Source organism: Hakea prostrata, chromosome 6, assembly GCF_041222555.1.
Source record: "Hakea prostrata isolate BN-2017 chromosome 6, UWA_Hpros_2, whole genome shotgun sequence".
In the NCBI taxonomy this organism is placed as follows: Eukaryota; Viridiplantae; Streptophyta; class Magnoliopsida; order Proteales; family Proteaceae; genus Hakea; species Hakea prostrata.
Genome location: NC_142605.1, coordinates 29917044 through 29923250, shown reverse-complemented (window position 1 = coordinate 29923250; position 6207 = coordinate 29917044).

Below are 6207 nucleotides of genomic sequence, written 5' to 3'. Positions count from 1 at the left end.
GTCTACGAACTCACAAATCCGTCCCTTCTCCTCTTTCTTCTTTAAAATCCTAAAATCCGTCTCTTCTCCTCTTCCTTCTTTAAAATCCTATGTTTTCACTGGAGAAAGGAGGTTGAGCGAAAGCAATGGAGAACAAGTCGAAGGCATTTCAGAAGGATCTGAAATCTGTTAGCTCCATGGAGCTATTAGTTTTTTTATTTTTTTCTCCCAAAAATCAGAACAAAGCAAAAACTACAGCACAACTCAAGCGTTTTGATCACCAGGATCATTTTTCATTTTCATTAAGAAGATTCATTCTGGTTCATTGACAATTTTTTTTTCATTTTTGTTGTGGTTAGGAGAGGGGCAATCTCTTCTAGATCGTCGTTGGAGTAGTCATCGTTGGGGTAATAGACATCATCGACGCCAAACTGCATCTCTTTGTGCTCCTCTTTGTCTTCATAGTCCTGCCAATCTTGATAATCTCAAGTACCCAACTGATTCAAAACAACAGTCGCTGACAAACCCACAAATTTGGAACCCCCTTTGTTGCGATTGACAAGCTTCCAAGCAATGGAACGATGATCCGTGAGAACATCGAATGATTTTTCTTTGTGGGTACCCTTGGCTTTGTCTCTGGATTTGGAAATTGGGTGGCTATGGGAGCCATTGCATTTGGGTTTACCGCACTTCCAGAGCACGCTTCTGATATCCGAAACTGAGTTCCTCTTTTGATTTCAACTGTAAAATCTTGGTTTTGGAAAAAGAAAAATGAGATGGAGGGGTTAGACTTTCTCATGGTCTTGTATATGTTGGAGGGGTTAGACTTGTATGGCCGGATGAAGTTTAGGATTCTGTTTTCATCGAGAGGAGCAGGGATTGGGTTTTGTAAATTTAAAATATTTGAAGGACAAAGAATTGTAATATGTTAAATACTTTAAATATAAAATTCTATTTAGAAAATCTAAACCGTTCTGTTTTTACCCGCTGACGTGTCAACTTCTGAAAATCCCAACATTTTGGCCTTGAAAATGGAATTGAATACACTAGAGAAGACTAACTGGTCATTTATTATGGTTAAAAGCAGATTATAATTTGAAGAAGGGAAACTGTTTATGCAATTTTAAATTTCTAACCACCATACTCATGAACATGATCCCTTTTGTATAAAAAGCTCCAAAATCATTTAATTAAGTGCATCACCAGATATCCGCAAATCACCTTTGTAGTGACATCAAAAGCAGACGAAGTGCCACCGGTGGCATTAATCCAATTAATGATCCATTGCTGATGCGCATCTAAGCAAGCAAATGAGGTCAGAACATCAGGATCTTAAGACAGATGGGTTCTGGGCCGGACTCAATATATAGTGAATTCCCCCTAAAAGGTAAACAACATAAAAGCTGCAACTAAAAACCTAAAGCAGTAGAAAAGATATAAAATGCTACACACCAGAACCCATGATAAATTAACCTCAGAAGCAAATATCATGTTATTGTATTTTGAATTTCGAAATATCATTTCAAACAGTCTCCAAAAGCAACTGAATTTTCCATAATTTCTACCTTGATTGTAACAAAGATTAATTGCCTCCTTCATATGCCATACTATCCCAATATTCTCTCTCCTACAGCAAATGCAGGATTTGATACTTCTATATATTCTTTCTTCATGTATGCACCTGAGAAGCCTCTGCAAGAAACCAGAATGATCAAGGCTAGAGATTAGGAATACCAGAAACACAACACTGGAGCTTGCAACGATGAGTATGAATCCAGTAAACTACAGACTACATCACTCTACATTTTGAAGCATCGTAAAGAAAATCCCATTAATGTGAGGACATTCACAGAAATGCATGCACTGGATAAAATTTCAGAAATAGGCACACGTCAGAGCAGAGCGACCCATCAGAATCATCTCCCGAAGCTCTCCGTTTTTGCAGGTAGTTCTGTCACACAAATAAACTGCATTTGTCACAGGAAACGAAAGCCCTAACCATCCCACTTTTTGGTGAGGCATTCAACGTGTGGGGCAGGTAGTTCTGAACTCGTATAATATAAATTGGAGACTACCTGCAGTCATCCTTCCATACCCACATCAGCTTTTGTCCAGAAAAAAAAAATCTTCATCTGTGCGGCCAATCCGTTAGTCAAGAAAGACACTGGAGGAACCTCCATGCTGCCTGTAGCCATTTCTCAGATGAACTTCAAGGAGGGCAGTCATATTTTTTGGAATTTATGGGAATTTATGGCCATTTCAGATCTAAGGATTCTGGTTTTTCTGAGACCCTTAGCAAGGGAAAACATCTTTTCTTCTGAAAGCCTACAAGAACTGAGAAAGAGTGCGAAACTTTTTATTCTTTTGGTACAGTTTTGGGAAAAAAGCTTTGGGAAAAAAGCGTTGCAATTTTCACTCGGGGATCCATTCATACTGACTTCACTTCATTTGGGCTGCCCCAATTTGTTATCAGATCCTCATTGTTCTTGCAATATATTCATTCAGTATGAAAATGCTCCAATGGAAGGGACATAGTGACTGTTGTGCTTCTTACTAATTACAGGCATGGGATCTTAGTGGCATAACACAATATGTCCTTCACTTTACTCCGTTCATAATCAATCTTCCACCAATGCAGGAGTGTAAAACCTGTCCAATGGATGAACCCACCAAAACATTGTCCATTTTAAAGAAAACAAGAAGATTGAGACATGTTTTTGACATGAATGCCTTATGGGTTCTGTTGGAATTTTTTTTTTAATTTAATTTATTAATGAGTTTGATATGAGTGTTTTCAAATCGAACAAAACAATTTAATGGTACGGCATCATGGTATAATTTCAAACCCTTCATCTGTGAGTCCATATGATAGTGACTTTCGAAATATATCTTTCTCAAATGAACTTCAATGAGGGCTGCCATATTTTTGAGAATTTATGGTACACGAGCTTCAATGCCCATTTCAGATCTAAAGAGAAATTCCTATTTCTTAATATTCTAACTAACTCTGTTAAGTGTGACCCACCAACAATAAAAGGTGGATCATCAATAATATTTCATGTTTAAGAGAGCCGCCTTCAGTTTACCTCCAATAATATAGCAGCTAGCGATACATTAAGTTATTGTTGACAATTTTTTGATGGGAGTATATTTTGCTTCATTCATTTCCATCTTCTCTTGCATTTCCCTCCTTATCAAGTGAATTGCATGTACTTTTCTACGGTATGAATGCAAAAGCATCGCACTTATCTTATTGAAGCACCTAATTTGTGCCATACCTCATGTTTACAATAAATTGCACATTTATGTGTTTTTTTGTTAAGTATGAAATCATGTTATCAAATCCCTCATAAACAAATCTACATCATTTTTTTACATTGTACATGGTTTTCTTTTTCATATAAATTGTTTTGTAGTAATATTATACACCTACAGGATGAGTACTATCACGTCTGTTGGGAGTATGCCAAGCTCCAATTGTATAATATTTTGCAAAGTTAAGTTTAAGTTCAACAACGTACAATTATAGGTTTTGATCAAGAGAGGTTTATAGATACAACCTTCAAGCATGTGATCATTCAAGATGAGGCCCCCTGGTGTATGCTTTTTGCGGATGATATTGTGTTGATTGATGAGACTCAAGTGGGGATTAATACCAAATTAGAATCATGGAGAGTAGCTTTGGAATCAAAAGGCTTTAAACTTAGTAGATCGAAGACAGAATATCTAGTTTGTAACTTTAGTCATGATCGGGCAGATGATGAAGTGGTGATACTTGACGATAAAGAGATTCCTCAGAGTGATTGTTTTAGGTACCTAGGTTCAATCATAAGTAAAAGAGGTGATTTAGAAGATGAGGTTTCCCAAAGAATTAAAATAGGGTGGATGAAGTGGAGAGGTGCATCCGGGGTCTTATGTGATCGGCGTATTCCATTAAAGCTTAAAGGAAAATTTTATAGGACTGTTGTCCGACCAGCTATGATGTACGGTGCAGAGTGTTGGGCTGTTAAGAAGAATCATATAGATAAACTCAGTGTAGCAGAAATGAGGATGCTAAGATGGATGAGTGGCAAAACTAGGATGGATAAGATAAGAAACGATCATATTAGAGTTGGTCTGGGAGTTGCTCCTATAAGTGATAAGCTTAGAGAAAGTCGTTTGAGGTGGAACGGCCACGTTCAACGGAGACCTATAAATGCTCCTGTTCGGAGAAGTGATATAATCCATATTGAAGGAACTAGAAGAGCTAGGGGTAGACCTAAGATAACCTTAGGAGAAGTGGTGAGAAAGGATATGTATAGCTTAGGCCTTGTATCTAGCATGGCCTTGAACAGAACCGATTGGAGGGCAAGAATCCATGTAGCCGACCCCATTTAGTTGGGAAAAGGCTTATTGTTGTTGTTGTTGTTGTTTGCATTTAGTTGAAGCGTTGGAGGGTTGAACAAGAAGATGAAAATGGAGTTTTAGTAGAAAAACACACATAAAACACACTACAGGTAAAAAGCAAAAGAGCAATAAATAAAAAAATTAAGGTAGGTGGAGAAATCGACACTCAGAAGGTAGAGAAGCTTCCACAAAAAGGTTGCAACTCTGAATCCCAATTGTCAAAAACCCAGTAAAGAAAGAAAATAGAGGCCCTTTTCAATTATATGAATGTACAGTTGAATTCATACCAGTTAGGCTTCGGATTATCCACCAATGATCATATAACAGAGAACAACAACATTAAGCATTCCTCTATTTACAGGAGGAAATCATTAACCCTAAGCTCAGTCACTTTTGTGATGAGTGTGAACAATGCAGGTTGTGCCTTTCTTTACAAGAGGGAATCACGTTTTTATTGTAAAAAGATGAATCTAGAGATTTTCACAACCAAACGGTTATAAATCTAGCATTCATGATTCTAGAGATGTGAAAAATCTAGATTCATATAATCAAACAGGCCGTTACATATTTCATTCAACAGATTTAGGTTAACCAAACAATTAATTTTATGAACCATGATTCTATAGATTTGAAATCTCCAAACTCAAGTAATCAAATAAACCCTTATTTTCCTATCATTTTCTATCACCCCATTACACATGGAGCTCACATTTATTTATTTATTTTTATTTATTTATTTTTTTTTTGTCTGAGGTTCATCTTGGCCAGCTTGCGTGCACCTCGATTACATCCGGAGATTACCCACGGAGCCCACATATTTTATTTTTTCACTCCACATTTGTAAACAAACGCAGCCTATAATTTTATTGAAATTCTGCCGGAAGTTTTGCTTGTGGCCGGATTTTTCCAGCTTAGCATACCTTGTTTTTGCTGGGCGTTTTTATAACCTGAGGCTCTCTTCTCAATTACTGGAGTCAAGGGTTTTGACATTCCTGTGGGGGTTTTTTCTAAAATATTCCCTGCTCTTAGCTATCAGAATTGTTCCTCTATTTTCTTTCTTTACCGTGTTTTTTGACAATTGAGATTCAGAGTTGCAACCTTTCTGTGGAAGCTTCTTTACCTTCTGAGTGTCGATTTCTCAACCTACCTTAATTTTCTTATTTATTGCTCTATTGTTGTTACCGTGTAGTGTGTTTCCTCTATGTTTTTCTACATAGGAAATGTCCACAAATGAAATGTCCACAAAAAAAGCTTTTGATCTTACTACATTTGACTTGTTGAGTATTTTAATGAAAATTCAGACAAATTTAAAATAATTTGACAGATACCCATAAAGTTTTTTAGAAAATACACAATGATTTAACAGTTTTCAATGACAAATTGACTAATTTGTCTAATAAAAATCCAATTGTGAGGTATTTATGGTTTTTAAACATAAATGGGGTGTTAGTACTTTAAAACCTCCATTTTGAGGTGCCGATGCATTTTGCTCTATCAATTTGCTGTCTGGAAAATTAGATATTTTATGCTATGAAAGAACACATGAGAAGAGAGGGAGAAAGAGCCTTCTCGATTGTGAATGCCAATACCATTTTTATGGTAACACAAGATTGGTTAAATTTTAAGGAAGTATCGTAAGCCACAAAGCATGTGGGAAGGCTGGTCAGTGGTGGAACTGAGGGAGGTAGATTTGACTGATCTTGCAGATATATTTTGTGACTTAAGGGGAAAGACTAGCTACTAGAGATGGTGAGAAAATGAGAGTAATTTCTGAGTTCATCTGATTGTTTTTAATTAATGCATTTCCTTCACTTGTATCACCAAATAATTGAACAATCCTAA